Source organism: Labrus mixtus, chromosome 13, assembly GCF_963584025.1.
Source record: "Labrus mixtus chromosome 13, fLabMix1.1, whole genome shotgun sequence".
Classification (NCBI taxonomy): domain Eukaryota; kingdom Metazoa; phylum Chordata; class Actinopteri; order Labriformes; family Labridae; genus Labrus; species Labrus mixtus.
The window spans coordinates 29029067-29045767 of NC_083624.1; positions in this window are offsets into that span (position 1 = coordinate 29029067).

Here is a 16701-nt window from a genome sequence, read left to right on the forward strand (position 1 = left end):
TTGAATCCGAAATACTTCATGAAAATGTTCGACTTTTTTGTAGCCGAAATCCTGTCGTGAAAATTTTCAACTTTTTTGAAGCCGAAATCTTTCCATGAAAATTTTAAACTTTTTTGAAGCCGAAATCTTTTCATGAAAATTTTCAACTTTTTTGAAGCCGAAATCTTTTCATGAAAATTTTCAACTTTTTTGAAGCTGAAATACTTCATAAAAATGTTCGACTTTTTTAACGCCGAAATCCTGTCGTGAAAATTTTCAACTTTTTTGAATCCGAAATACTTCATGAAAATTTTCAACTTTTTTGAAGCCGAAATACTTCATGAAAATGTTGGACTTTTTTAAAGTCGAAATCCTATCGTGAAAATGTTCAACTCTTTTGAAGCCGAAATCTTTTCATGAAAATTTTCAACTTTTTTGAAGCCGAAATCTTTTCATGAAAATTTTCAACTTTTTTGAAGCTGAATTACTTCATGAAAATGTTCAACTTTTTTAAAGCCGAAATCCTGTCGTGAAAATTTTCAACTTTTTTGAAGCCGAAATCTTTTCATGAAAATTTTCAACTTTTTTGAAGCCGAAATCTTTTCATGAAAATTTTCAACTTTTTTTAAGCTGAAATACTTCATGAAAATGTTCGACTTTTTTAAAGCCGAAATCCTGTCGTGAAAATTTTCAACTTTTTTGAAACCGAAATCTTTTCATGAAAATTTTCAACTTTTTTTAAGCTGAAATACTTCATGAAAATGTTCGACTTTTTTAAAGCCGAAATCCTGTCGTGAAAATTTTCAACTTTTTTGAATCCGAAATACTTCATGAAAATGTTCGACTTTTTTAAAGCCGAAATCCTGTCGTGAAAATTTTCAACTTTTTTGAAGCCGAAATCTTTTCATGAAAATTTTCAACTTTTTTTAAGCTGAAATACTTCATGAAAATGTTCGACTTTTTTAAAGCCGAAATCCTGTCGTGAAAATTTTCAACTTTTTTGAATCCGAAATACTTCATGAAAACGTTCGACTTTTTTATAGCCGAAATCCTGTCGTGAAAATTTTCAACTTTTTTGAAACCGAAATCTTTTCATGAAAATTTTCAACTTTTTTGAAGCTGAAATACTTCATAAAAATGTTCGACTTTTTTAACGCCGAAATCCTGTCGTGAAAATTTTCAACTTTTTTGAATCAGAAATACTTCATGAAAATTTTCAACTTTTTTGAAGCCGAAATACTTCATGAAAATGTTGGACTTTTTTAAAGTCGAAATCCTGTCGTGAAAATTTTCAACTCTTTTGAAGCCGAAATCTTTTCATGAAAATTTTAAACTTTTTTGAAGCCGAAATCTTTTCATGAAAATTTTCAACTTTTTTGAAGCCGAAATCTTTTCATGAAAATTTTCAACTTTTTTGAAGCTGAAATACTTCATGAAAATTTTCAACTTTTTTGAAGCCGAAATCTTTTCATGAAAATTTTCAACTTTTTTGAAGCTGAATTACTTCATGAAAATGTTCGACTTTTTTAAAGCCGAAATCCTGTCGTGAAAATTTTCAACTTTTTTGAAGCCGAAATCTTTTCATGAAAATTTTCAACTTTTTTGAAGCCGAAATCTTTTCATGAAAATTTTCAACTTTTTTTAAGCTGAAATACTATATGAAAATGTTCGACTTTTTTAAAGCCGAAATCCTGTCGTGAAAATTTTCAACTTTTTTGAATCCGAAATACTTCATGAAAATGTTCGACTTTTTTAAAGCCGAAATCCTGTCCTGAAAATTTTCAACTTTTTTGAAGCCGAAATCTTTTCATGAAAATTTTCAACTTTTTTTAAGCTGAAATACTTCATGAAAATGTTCGACTTTTTTAAAGCCGAAATCCTGTCGTGAAAATTTTCAACTCTTTTGAAGCCGAAATCTTTTCATGAAAATTTTCAACTTTTTTGAAGCCGAAATCTTTTCATGAAAATTTTCAACTTTTTTGAAGCTGAATTACTTCATGAAAATGTTCGACTTTTTTAAAGCCGAAATCCTGTCCTGAAAATTTTCAACTTTTTTGAAGCCGAAATCTTTTCATGAAAATTTTCAACTTTTTTTAAGCTGAAATACTTCATGAAAATGTTCGACTTTTTTAAAGCCGAAATCCTGTCGTGAAAATTTTCAACTTTTTTGAAACCGAAATCTTTTCATGAAAATGTTCAACTTTTTTGAAGCTGAAATACTTCATGAAAATGTTCGACTTTTTTAAAGCCGAAATCCTATCGTGAAAATTTTCAACTTTTTGAATCCGAAATACTTCATGAAAATGTTCGACTTTTTTAAAGCCGAAATCCTGTCGTGAAAATTTTCAACTTTTTTGAAACCGAAATCTTTTCATGAAAATTTTCAACTTTTTTTAAGCTGAAATACTTCATGAAAATGTTTGACTTTTTTAAAGCCGAAATCCTGTCGTGAAAATTTTCAACTTTTTTGAAGCCGAAATCTTTTCATGAAAATTTTCAACTTTTTTGAAGACGAAATCTTTTCATGAAAATTTTCAACTTTTTTGAAGCCGAAATCTTTTCATGAAAATTTTCAACTTTTTTGAAACCGAAATCTTTTCATGAAAATTTTCAACTTTTTTGAAGCTGAATTACTTCATGAAAATGTTCGACTTTTTTAAAGCCGAAATCCTGTCGTGAAAATTTTCAACTTTTTTGAAGCCGAAAACTTTTCATGAAAATTTTCAACTTTTTTGAAGCCGAAATCTTTTCATGAAAACTTTCAACTTTTTTTAAGCTGAAATACTTCATGAAAATGTTCGACTTTTTCAAAGCCGAAATCCTGTCGTGAAAATTTTCAACTTTTTTGAATCCGAAATACTTCATGAAAATGTTCGACTTTTTTGTAGCCGAAATCCTGTCGTGAAAATTTTCAACTTTTTTGAAGCCGAAATCTTTCCATGAAAATTTTCAACTTTTTTGAAGCCGAAATCTTTTCATGAAAATTTTCAACTTTTTTGAAGCCGAAATCTTTTCATGAAAATTTTCAACTTTTTTGAAGCTGAAATACTTCATAAAAATGTTCGACTTTTTTAATGCCGAAATCCTGTCGTGAAAATTTTCAACTTTTTTGAATCCGAAATACTTCATGAAAATTTTCAACTTTTTTGAAGCCGAAATACTTCATGAAAATGTTGGACTTTTTTAAAGTCGAAATCCTATCGTGAAAATGTTCAACTCTTTTGAAGCCGAAATCTTTTCATGAAAATTTTCAACTTTTTTGAAGCCGAAATCTTTTCATGAAAATTTTCAACTTTTTTGAAGCTGAATTACTTCATGAAAATGTTCAACTTTTTTAAAGCCGAAATCCTGTCGTGAAAATTTTCAACTTTTTTGAAGCCGAAATCTTTTCATGAAAATTTTCAACTTTTTTGAAGCCGAAATCTTTTCATGAAAATTTTCAACTTTTTTTAAGCTGAAATACTTCATGAAAATGTTCGACTTTTTTAAAGCCGAAATCCTGTCGTGAAAATTTTCAACTTTTTTGAAACCGAAATCTTTTCATGAAAATTTTCAACTTTTTTTAAGCTGAAATACTTCATGAAAATGTTCGACTTTTTTAAAGCCGAAATCCTGTCGTGAAAATTTTCAACTTTTTTGAATCCGAAATACTTCATGAAAATGTTCGACTTTTTTAAAGCCGAAATCCTGTCGTGAAAATTTTCAACTTTTTTGAAGCCGAAATCTTTTCATGAAAATTTTCAACTTTTTTTAAGCTGAAATACTTCATGAAAATGTTCGACTTTTTTAAAGCCGAAATCCTGTCGTGAAAATTTTCAACTTTTTTGAATCCGAAATACTTCATGAAAACGTTCGACTTTTTTATAGCCGAAATCCTGTCGTGAAAATTTTCAACTTTTTTGAAACCGAAATCTTTTCATGAAAATTTTCAACTTTTTTGAAGCTGAAATACTTCATAAAAATGTTCGACTTTTTTAACGCCGAAATCCTGTCGTGAAAATTTTCAACTTTTTTGAATCAGAAATACTTCATGAAAATTTTCAACTTTTTTGAAGCCGAAATACTTCATGAAAATGTTGGACTTTTTTAAAGTCGAAATCCTGTCGTGAAAATTTTCAACTCTTTTGAAGCCGAAATCTTTTCATGAAAATTTTAAACTTTTTTGAAGCCGAAATCTTTTCATGAAAATTTTCAACTTTTTTGAAGCCGAAATCTTTTCATGAAAATTTTCAACTTTTTTGAAGCTGAAATACTTCATGAAAATTTTCAACTTTTTTGAAGCCGAAATCTTTTCATGAAAATTTTCAACTTTTTTGAAGCTGAATTACTTCATGAAAATGTTCGACTTTTTTAAAGCCGAAATCCTGTCGTGAAAATTTTCAACTTTTTTGAAGCCGAAATCTTTTCATGAAAATTTTCAACTTTTTTGAAGCCGAAATCTTTTCATGAAAACTTTCAACTTTTTTTAAGCTGAAATACTTCATGAAAATGTTCGACTTTTTTAAAGCCGAAATCCTGTCGTGAAAATTTTCAACTTTTTTGAATCCGAAATACTTCATGAAAATGTTCGACTTTTTTGTAGCCGAAATCCTGTCGTGAAAATTTTCAACTTTTTTGAAGCCGAAATCTTTCCATGAAAATTTTAAACTTTTTTGAAGCCGAAATCTTTTCATGAAAATTTTCAACTTTTTTGAAGCCGAAATCTTTTCATGAAAATTTTCAACTTTTTTGAAGCTGAAATACTTCATAAAAATGTTCGACTTTTTTAATGCCGAAATCCTGTCGTGAAAATTTTCAACTTTTTTGAATCCGAAATACTTCATGAAAATTTTCAACTTTTTTGAAGCCGAAATACTTCATGAAAATGTTGGACTTTTTTAAAGTCGAAATCCTGTCGTGAAAATTTTCAACTCTTTTGAAGCCGAAATCTTTTCATGAAAATTTTCAACTTTTTTGAAGCCGAAATCTTTTCATGAAAATTTTCAACTTTTTTGAAGCTGAATTACTTCATGAAAATGTTCGACTTTTTTAAAGCCGAAATCCTGTCGTGAAAATTTTCAACTTTTTTGAATCCGAAATACTTCATGAAAATGTTCGACTTTTTTAAAGCCGAAATCCTGTCGTGAAAATTTTCAACTTTTTTGAAGCCGAAATCTTTTCATGAAAATTTTCAACTTTTTTTAAGCTGAAATACTTCATGAAAATGTTCGACTTTTTTAAAGCCGAAATCCTGTCGTGAAAATTTTCAACTTTTTTGAATCCGAAATACTTCATGAAAACGTTCGACTTTTTTATAGCCGAAATCCTGTCGTGAAAATTTTCAACTTTTTTGAAACCGAAATCTTTTCATGAAAATTTTCAACTTTTTTGAAGCTGAAATACTTCATAAAAATGTTCGACTTTTTTAACGCCGAAATCCTGTCGTGAAAATTTTCAACTTTTTTGAATCAGAAATACTTCATGAAAATTTTCAACTTTTTTGAAGCCGAAATACTTCATGAAAATGTTGGACTTTTTTAAAGTCGAAATCCTGTCGTGAAAATTTTCAACTCTTTTGAAGCCGAAATCTTTTCATGAAAATTTTAAACTTTTTTGAAGCCGAAATCTTTTCATGAAAATTTTCAACTTTTTTGAAGCCGAAATCTTTTCATGAAAATTTTCAACTTTTTTGAAGCTGAAATACTTCATGAAAATTTTCAACTTTTTTGAAGCCGAAATCTTTTCATGAAAATTTTCAACTTTTTTGAAGCTGAATTACTTCATGAAAATGTTCGACTTTTTTAAAGCCGAAATCCTGTCGTGAAAATTTTCAACTTTTTTGAAGCCGAAATCTTTTCATGAAAATTTTCAACTTTTTTTAAGCCGAAATCTTTTCATGAAAATTTTCAACTTTTTTTAAGCTGAAATACTATATGAAAATGTTCGACTTTTTTAAAGCCGAAATCCTGTCGTGAAAATTTTCAACTTTTTTGAATCCGAAATACTTCATGAAAATGTTCGACTTTTTTAAAGCCGAAATCCTGTCCTGAAAATTTTCAACTTTTTTGAAGCCGAAATCTTTTCATGAAAATTTTCAACTTTTTTTAAGCTGAAATACTTCATGAAAATGTTCGACTTTTTTAAAGCCGAAATCCTGTCGTGAAAATTTTCAACTCTTTTGAAGCCGAAATCTTTTCATGAAAATTTTCAACTTTTTTGAAGCCGAAATCTTTTCATGAAAATTTTCAACTTTTTTGAAGCTGAATTACTTCATGAAAATGTTCGACTTTTTTAAAGCCGAAATCCTGTCCTGAAAATTTTCAACTTTTTTGAAGCCGAAATCTTTTCATGAAAATTTTCAACTTTTTTTAAGCTGAAATACTTCATGAAAATGTTCGACTTTTTTAAAGCCGAAATCCTGTCGTGAAAATTTTCAACTTTTTTGAAACCGAAATCTTTTCATGAAAATGTTCAACTTTTTTGAAGCTGAAATACTTCATGAAAATGTTCGACTTTTTTAAAGCCGAAATCCTATCGTGAAAATTTTCAACTTTTTGAATCCGAAATACTTCATGAAAATGTTCGACTTTTTTAAAGCCGAAATCCTGTCGTGAAAATTTTCAACTTTTTTGAAACCGAAATCTTTTCATGAAAATTTTCAACTTTTTTTAAGCTGAAATACTTCATGAAAATGTTCGACTTTTTTAAAGCCGAAATCCTGTCGTGAAAATTTTCAACTTTTTTGAAGCCGAAATCTTTTCATGAAAATTTTCAACTTTTTTGAAGACGAAATCTTTTCATGAAAATTTTCAACTTTTTTGAAGCCGAAATCTTTTCATGAAAATTTTCAACTTTTTTGAAACCGAAATCTTTTCATGAAAATTTTCAACTTTTTTGAAGCTGAATTACTTCATGAAAATGTTCGACTTTTTTAAAGCCGAAATCCTGTCGTGAAAATTTTCAACTTTTTTGAAGCCGAAAACTTTTCATGAAAATTTTCAACTTTTTTGAAGCCGAAATCTTTTCATGAAAACTTTCAACTTTTTTTAAGCTGAAATACTTCATGAAAATGTTCGACTTTTTCAAAGCCGAAATCCTGTCGTGAAAATTTTCAACTTTTTTGAATCCGAAATACTTCATGAAAATGTTCGACTTTTTTGTAGCCGAAATCCTGTCGTGAAAATTTTCAACTTTTTTGAAGCCGAAATCTTTCCATGAAAATTTTAAACTTTTTTGAAGCCGAAATCTTTTCATGAAAATTTTCAACTTTTTTGAAGCCGAAATCTTTTCATGAAAATTTTCAACTTTTTTGAAGCTGAAATACTTCATAAAAATGTTCGACTTTTTTAATGCCGAAATCCTGTCGTGAAAATTTTCAACTTTTTTGAATCCGAAATACTTCATGAAAATTTTCAACTTTTTTGAAGCCGAAATACTTCATGAAAATGTTGGACTTTTTTAAAGTCGAAATCCTATCGTGAAAATGTTCAACTCTTTTGAAGCCGAAATCTTTTCATGAAAATTTTCAACTTTTTTGAAGCCGAAATCTTTTCATGAAAATTTTCAACTTTTTTGAAGGTGAATTACTTCATGAAAATGTTCAACTTTTTTAAAGCCGAAATCCTGTCGTGAAAATTTTCAACTTTTTTGAAGCCGAAATCTTTTCATGAAAATTTTCAACTTTTTTGAAGCCGAAATCTTTTCATGAAAATTTTCAACTTTTTTTAAGCTGAAATACTTCATGAAAATGTTCGACTTTTTTAAAGCCGAAATCCTGTCGTGAAAATTTTCAACTTTTTTGAAACCGAAATCTTTTCATGAAAATTTTCAACTTTTTTTAAGCTGAAATACTTCATGAAAATGTTCGACTTTTTTAAAGCCGAAATCCTGTCGTGAAAATTTTCAACTTTTTTGAATCCGAAATACTTCATGAAAATGTTCGACTTTTTTAAAGCCGAAATCCTGTCGTGAAAATTTTCAACTTTTTTGAAGCCGAAATCTTTTCATGAAAATTTTCAACTTTTTTTAAGCTGAAATACTTCATGAAAATGTTCGACTTTTTTAAAGCCGAAATCCTGTCGTGAAAATTTTCAACTTTTTTGAATCCGAAATACTTCATGAAAACGTTCGACTTTTTTATAGCCGAAATCCTGTCGTGAAAATTTTCAACTTTTTTGAAACCGAAATCTTTTCATGAAAATTTTCAACTTTTTTGAAGCTGAAATACTTCATAAAAATGTTCGACTTTTTTAACGCCGAAATCCTGTCGTGAAAATTTTCAACTTTTTTGAATCAGAAATACTTCATGAAAATTTTCAACTTTTTTGAAGCCGAAATACTTCATGAAAATGTTGGACTTTTTTAAAGTCGAAATCCTGTCGTGAAAATTTTCAACTCTTTTGAAGCCGAAATCTTTTCATGAAAATTTTAAACTTTTTTGAAGCCGAAATCTTTTCATGAAAATTTTCAACTTTTTTGAAGCCGAAATCTTTTCATGAAAATTTTCAACTTTTTTGAAGCTGAAATACTTCATGAAAATTTTCAACTTTTTTGAAGCCGAAATCTTTTCATGAAAATTTTCAACTTTTTTGAAGCTGAATTACTTCATGAAAATGTTCGACTTTTTTAAAGCCGAAATCCTGTCGTGAAAATTTTCAACTTTTTTGAAGCCGAAATCTTTTCATGAAAATTTTCAACTTTTTTGAAGCCGAAATCTTTTCATGAAAACTTTCAACTTTTTTTAAGCTGAAATACTTCATGAAAATGTTCGACTTTTTTAAAGCCGAAATCCTGTCGTGAAAATTTTCAACTTTTTTGAATCCGAAATACTTCATGAAAATGTTCGACTTTTTTGTAGCCGAAATCCTGTCGTGAAAATTTTCAACTTTTTTGAAGCCGAAATCTATCCATGAAAATTTTAAACTTTTTTGAAGCCGAAATCTTTTCATGAAAATTTTCAACTTTTTTGAAGCCGGAATCTTTTCATGAAAATTTTCAACTTTTTTGAAGCTGAAATACTTCATAAAAATGTTCGACTTTTTTAATGCCGAAATCCTGTCGTGAAAATTTTCAACTTTTTTGAATCCGAAATACTTCATGAAAATTTTCAACTTTTTTGAAGCCGAAATACTTCATGAAAATGTTGGACTTTTTTAAAGTCGAAATCCTGTCGTGAAAATTTTCAACTCTTTTGAAGCCGAAATCTTTTCATGAAAATTTTCAACTTTTTTGAAGCCGAAATCTTTTCATGAAAATTTTCAACTTTTTTGAAGCTGAATTACTTCATGAAAATGTTCAACTTTTTTAAAGCCGAAATCCTGTCGTGAAAATTTTCAACTTTTTTGAAGCCGAAATCTTTTCATGAAAATTTTCAACTTTTTTGAAGCCGAAATCTTTTCATGAAAATTTTCAACTTTTTTTAAGCTGAAATACTTCATGAAAATGTTCGACTTTTTTAAAGCCGAAATCCTGTCGTGAAAATTTTCAACTTTTTTGAATCCGAAATACTTCATGAAAATGTTCGACTTTTTTAAAGCCGAAATCCTGTCGTGAAAATTTTCAACTTTTTTGAAACCGAAATCTTTTCATGAAAATTTTCAACTTTTTTGAAGCTGAAATACTTCATGAAAATGTTGGACTTTTTTAAAGTCGAAATCCTGTCGTGAAAATTTTCAACTCTTTTGAAGCCGAAATCTTTTCATGAAAATTTTCAACTTTTTTGAAGCCGAAATCTTTTCATGAAAATTTTCAACTTTTTTGAAGCTGAATTACTTCATGAAAATTTTCAACTTTTTTGAAGCCGAAATCTTTTCATGAAAACTTTCAACTTTTTTTAAGCTGAAATACTTCATGAAAATGTTCGACTTTTTTAAAGCCGAAATCCTGTCGTGAAAATTTTCAACTTTTTTGAATCCGAAATACTTCATGAAAATGTTCGACTTTTTTGTAGCCGAAATCCTGTCGTGAAAATTTTCAACTTTTTTGAAGCCGAAATCTTTTCATGAAAATTTTAAACTTTTTTGAAGCCGAAATCTTTTCATGAAAATTTTCAACTTTTTTGAAGCCGAAATCTTTTCATGAAAATTTTCAACTTTTTTGAAGCCGAAATCTTTTCATGAAAATTTTCAACTTTTTTGAAGCTGAATTACTTCATGAAAATGTTCGACTTTTTTAAAGCCGAAATCCTGTCGTGAAAATTTTCAACTTTTTTGAAGCCGAAATCTTTTCATGAAAATTTTCAACTTTTTTGAAGCCGAAATCTTTTCATGAAAACTTTCAACTTTTTTTAAGCTGAAATACTTCATGAAAATGTTCGACTTTTTTAAAGCCGAAATCCTGTCGTGAAAATTTTCAACTTTTTTGAAGCCGAAATCTTTTCATGAAAATTTTCAACTTTTTTGAAGCCGAAATCTTTTCATGAAAACTTTCAACTTTTTTTAAGCTGAAATACTTCATGAAAATGTTCGACTTTTTTAAAGCCGAAATCCTGTCGTGAAAATTTTCAACTTTTTTGAATCCGAAATACTTCATGAAAATGTTCGACTTTTTTGTAGCCGAAATCCTGTCGTGAAAATTTTCAACTTTTTTGAAGCCGAAATCTATCCATGAAAATTTTAAACTTTTTTGAAGCCGAAATCTTTTCATGAAAATTTTCAACTTTTTTGAAGCCGAAATCTTTTCATGAAAATTTTCAACTTTTTTGAAGCTGAAATACTTCATAAAAATGTTCGACTTTTTTAATGCCGAAATCCTGTCGTGAAAATTTTCAACTTTTTTGAATCCGAAATACTTCATGAAAATTTTCAACTTTTTTGAAGCCGAAATACTTCATGAAAATGTTGGACTTTTTTAAAGTCGAAATCCTGTCGTGAAAATTTTCAACTCTTTTGAAGCCGAAATCTTTTCATGAAAATTTTCAACTTTTTTGAAGCCGAAATCTTTTCATGAAAATTTTCAACTTTTTTGAAGCTGAATTACTTCATGAAAATGTTCAACTTTTTTAAAGCCGAAATCCTGTCGTGAAAATTTTCAACTTTTTTGAAGCCGAAATCTTTTCATGAAAATTTTCAACTTTTTTGAAGCCGAAATCTTTTCATGAAAATTTTCAACTTTTTTTAAGCTGAAATACTTCATGAAAATGTTCGACTTTTTTAAAGCCGAAATCCTGTCGTGAAAATTTTCAACTTTTTTGAATCCGAAATACTTCATGAAAATGTTCGACTTTTTTAAAGCCGAAATCCTGTCGTGAAAATTTTCAACTTTTTTGAAACCGAAATCTTTTCATGAAAATTTTCAACTTTTTTGAAGCTGAAATACTTCATGAAAATGTTGGACTTTTTTAAAGTCGAAATCCTGTCGTGAAAATTTTCAACTCTTTTGAAGCCGAAATCTTTTCATGAAAATTTTCAACTTTTTTGAAGCCGAAATCTTTTCATGAAAATTTTCAACTTTTTTGAAGCTGAATTACTTCATGAAAATGTTCGACTTTTTTAAAGCCGAAATCCTGTCGTGAAAATTTTCAACTTTTTTGAAGCCGAAATCTTTTCATGAAAATTTTCAACTTTTTTGAAGCCGAAATCTTTTCATGAAAACTTTCAACTTTTTTTAAGCTGAAATACTTCATGAAAATGTTCGACTTTTTTAAAGCCGAAATCCTGTCGTGAAAATTTTCAACTTTTTTGAATCCGAAATACTTCATGAAAATGTTCGACTTTTTTGTAGCCGAAATCCTGTCGTGAAAATTTTCAACTTTTTTGAAGCCGAAATCTTTTCATGAAAATTTTAAACTTTTTTGAAGCCGAAATCTTTTCATGAAAATGTTCAACTTTTTTGAAGCCGAAATCTTTTCATGAAAATTTTCAACTTTTTTGAAGCCGAAATCTTTTCATGAAAATTTTCAACTTTTTTGAAGCTGAATTACTTCATGAAAATGTTCGACTTTTTTAAAGCCGAAATCCTGTCGTGAAAATTTTCAACTTTTTTGAAGCCGAAATCTTTTCATGAAAATTTTCAACTTTTTTGAAGCCGAAATCTTTTCATGAAAACTTTCAACTTTTTTTAAGCTGAAATACTTCATGAAAATGTTCGACTTTTTTAAAGCCGAAATCCTGTCGTGAAAATTTTCAACTTTTTTGAATCCGAAATACTTCATGAAAATGTTGGACTTTTTTGTAGCCGAAATCCTGTCATGAAAATTTTTAACTTTTTTGAATCCGAAATACTTCATGAAAATGTTCGACTTTTTTATAGCCGAAATCCTGTCGTGAAAATTTTCAACTTTTTTGAAACCGAAATCTTTTCATGAAAATTTTCAACTTTTTTGAAGCTGAAATATTTCATAAAAATGTTCGACTTTTTTAACGCCGAAATCCTGTCGTGAAAATTTTCAACTTTTTTGAATCAGAAATACTTCATGAAAATTTTCAACTTTTTTGAAGCCGAAATACTTCATGAAAATGTTGGACTTTTTTAAAGTCGAAATCCTGTCGTGAAAATTTTCAACTCTATTGAAGCCGAAATCTTTTCATGAAAATTTTAAACTTTTTTGAAGCCGAAATCTTTTCATGAAAATTTTCAACTTTTTTGAAGCCGAAATCTTTTCATGAAAATTTTCAACTTTTTTGAAGCTGAAATACTTCATGAAAATTTTCAACTTTTTTGAAGCCGAAATCTTTTCATGAAAATTTTCAACTTTTTTGAAGCTGAATTACTTCATGAAAATGTTCGACTTTTTTAAAGCCGAAATCCTGTCGTGAAAATTTTCAACTTTTTTGAAGCCGAAATCTTTTCATGAAAATTTTCAACTTTTTTGAAGCCGAAATCTTTTCATGAAAATTTTCAACTTTTTTTAAGCTGAAATACTTCATGAAAATGTTCGACTTTTTTAAAGCCGAAATCCTGTCGTGAAAATTTTCAACTTTTTTGAATCCGAAATACTTCATGAAAATGTTCAACTTTTTTGAAGCTGAAATACTTCATGAAAATGTTCGACTTTTTTAAAGCCGAAATCCTGTCGTGAAAATTTTCAACTTTTTTGAATCCGAAATACTTCATGAAAACGTTCGACTTTTTTATAGCCGAAATCCTGTCGTGAAAATTTTCAACTTTTTTGAAACCGAAATCTTTTCATGAAAATTTTCAACTTTTTTGAAGCTGAAATACTTCATAAAAATGTTCGACTTTTTTAACGCCGAAATCCTGTCGTGAAAATTTTCAACTTTTTTGAATCAGAAATACTTCATGAAAATTTTCAACTTTTTTGAAGCCGAAATACTTCATGAAAATGTTGGACTTTTTTAAAGTCGAAATCCTGTCGTGAAAATTTTCAACTCTTTTGAAGCCGAAATCTTTTCATGAAAATTTTAAACTTTTTTGAAGCCGAAATCTTTTCATGAAAATTTTCAACTTTTTTGAAGCCGAAATCTTTTCATGAAAATTTTCAACTTTTTTGAAGCTGAAATACTTCATGAAAATTTTCAACTTTTTTGAAGCCGAAATCTTTTCATGAAAATTTTCAACTTTTTTGAAGCTGAATTACTTCATGAAAATGTTCGACTTTTTTAAAGCCGAAATCCTGTCGTGAAAATTTTCAACTTTTTTGAAGCCGAAATCTTTTCATGAAAATTTTCAACTTTTTTGAAGCCGAAATCTTTTCATGAAAACTTTCAACTTTTTTTAAGCTGAAATACTTCATGAAAATGTTCGACTTTTTTAAAGCCGAAATCCTGTCGTGAAAATTTTCAACTTTTTTGAATCCGAAATACTTCATGAAAATGTTCGACTTTTTTGTAGCCGAAATCCTGTCGTGAAAATTTTCAACTTTTTTGAAGCCGAAATCTTTCCATGAAAATTTTAAACTTTTTTGAAGCCGAAATCTTTTCATGAAAATTTTCAACTTTTTTGAAGCCGAAATCTTTTCATGAAAATTTTCAACTTTTTTGAAGCTGAAATACTTCATAAAAATGTTCGACTTTTTTAATGCCGAAATCCTGTCGTGAAAATTTTCAACTTTTTTGAATCCGAAATACTTCATGAAAATTTTCAACTTTTTTGAAGCCGAAATACTTCATGAAAATGTTGGACTTTTTTAAAGTCGAAATCCTGTCGTGAAAATTTTCAACTCTTTTGAAGCCGAAATCTTTTCATGAAAATTTTCAACTTTTTTGAAGCCGAAATCTTTTCATGAAAATTTTCAACTTTTTTGAAGCTGAATTACTTCATGAAAATGTTCAACTTTTTTAAAGCCGAAATCCTGTCGTGAAAATTTTCAACTTTTTTGAAGCCGAAATCTTTTCATGAAAATTTTCAACTTTTTTGAAGCCGAAATCTTTTCATGAAAATTTTCAACTTTTTTTAAGCTGAAATACTTCATGAAAATGTTCGACTTTTTTAAAGCCGAAATCCTGTCGTGAAAATTTTCAACTTTTTTGAATCCGAAATACTTCATGAAAATGTTCGACTTTTTTAAAGCCGAAATCCTGTCGTGAAAATTTTCAACTTTTTTGAAACCGAAATCTTTTCATGAAAATTTTCAACTTTTTTGAAGCTGAAATACTTCATGAAAATGTTGGACTTTTTTAAAGTCGAAATCCTGTCGTGAAAATTTTCAACTCTTTTGAAGCCGAAATCTTTTCATGAAAATTTTCAACTTTTTTGAAGCCGAAATCTTTTCATGAAAATTTTCAACTTTTTTGAAGCTGAATTACTTCATGAAAATGTTCGACTTTTTTAAAGCCGAAATCCTGTCGTGAAAATTTTCAACTTTTTTGAAGCCGAAATCTTTTCATGAAAATTTTCAACTTTTTTGAAGCCGAAATCTTTTCATGAAAACTTTCAACTTTTTTTAAGCTGAAATACTTCATGAAAATGTTCGACTTTTTTAAAGCCGAAATCCTGTCGTGAAAATTTTCAACTTTTTTGAATCCGAAATACTTCATGAAAATGTTCGACTTTTTTGTAGCCGAAATCCTGTCGTGAAAATTTTCAACTTTTTTGAAGCCGAAATCTTTTCATGAAAATTTTAAACTTTTTTGAAGCCGAAATCTTTTCATGAAAATTTTCAACTTTTTTGAAGCCGAAATCTTTTCATGAAAATTTTCAACTTTTTTGAAGCCGAAATCTTTTCATGAAAATTTTCAACTTTTTTGAAGCTGAATTACTTCATGAAAATGTTCGACTTTTTTAAAGCCGAAATCCTGTCGTGAAAATTTTCAACTTTTTTGAAGCCGAAATCTTTTCATGAAAATTTTCAACTTTTTTGAAGCCGAAATCTTTTCATGAAAACTTTCAACTTTTTTTAAGCTGAAATACTTCATGAAAATGTTCGACTTTTTTAAAGCCGAAATCCTGTCGTGAAAATTTTCAACTTTTTTGAATCCGAAATACTTCATGAAAATGTTGGACTTTTTTGTAGCCGAAATCCTGTCGTGAAAATTTTCAACTTTTTTGAATCCGAAATACTTCATGAAAATGTTCGACTTTTTTATAGCCGAAATCCTGTCGTGAAAATTTTCAACTTTTTTGAAACCGAAATCTTTTCATGAAAATTTTCAACTTTTTTGAAGCTGAAATATTTCATAAAAATGTTCGACTTTTTTAACGCCGAAATCCTGTCGTGAAAATTTTCAACTTTTTTGAATCAGAAATACTTCATGAAAATTTTCAACTTTTTTGAAGCCGAAATACTTCATGAAAATGTTGGACTTTTTTAAAGTCGAAATCCTGTCGTGAAAATTTTCAACTCTTTTGAAGCCGAAATCTTTTCATGAAAATTTTAAACTTTTTTGAAGCCGAAATCTTTTCATGAAAATTTTCAACTTTTTTGAAGCCGAAATCTTTTCATGAAAATTTTCAACTTTTTTGAAGCCGAAATCTTTTCATGAAAATTTTCAACTTTTTTGAAGCTGAATTACTTCATGAAAATGTTCGACTTTTTTAAAGCCGAAATCCTGTCGTGAAAATTTTCAACTTTTTTGAAGCCGAAATCTTTTCATGAAAATTTTCAACTTTTTTGAAGCCGAAATCTTTTCATGAAAATTTTCAACTTTTTTTAAGCTGAAATACTTCATGAAAATGTTCGACTTTTTTAAAGCCGAAATCCTGTCGTGAAAATTTTCAACTTTTTTGAATCCGAAATACTTCATGAAAATGTTCAACTTTTTTGAAGCTGAAATACTTCATGAAAATGTTCGACTTTTTTAAAGCCGAAATCCTGTCGTGAAAATTTTCAACTTTTTTGAATCCGAAATACTTCATGAAAACGTTCGACTTTTTTATAGCCGAAATCCTGTCGTGAAAATTTTCAACTTTTTTGAAACCGAAATCTTTTCATGAAAATTTTCAACTTTTTTGAAGCTGAAATACTTCATAAAAATGTTCGACTTTTTTAACGCCGAAATCCTGTCGTGAAAATTTTCAACTTTTTTGAATCAGAAATACTTCATGAAAATTTTCAACTTTTTTGAAGCCGAAATACTTCATGAAAATGTTGGACTTTTTTAAAGTCGAAATCCTGTCGTGAAAATTTTCAACTCTTTTGAAGCCGAAATCTTTTCATGAAAATTTTAAACTTTTTTGAAGCCGAAATCTTTTCATGAAAATTTTCAACTTTTTTGAAGCCGAAATCTTTTCATGAAAATTTTCAACTTTTTTGAAGCTGAAATACTTCATGAAAATGTTCGACTTTTTTAAAGCCGAAATCCTGTCGTGAAAATTTTCAACTTTTTTGAATCCGAAATACTTCAT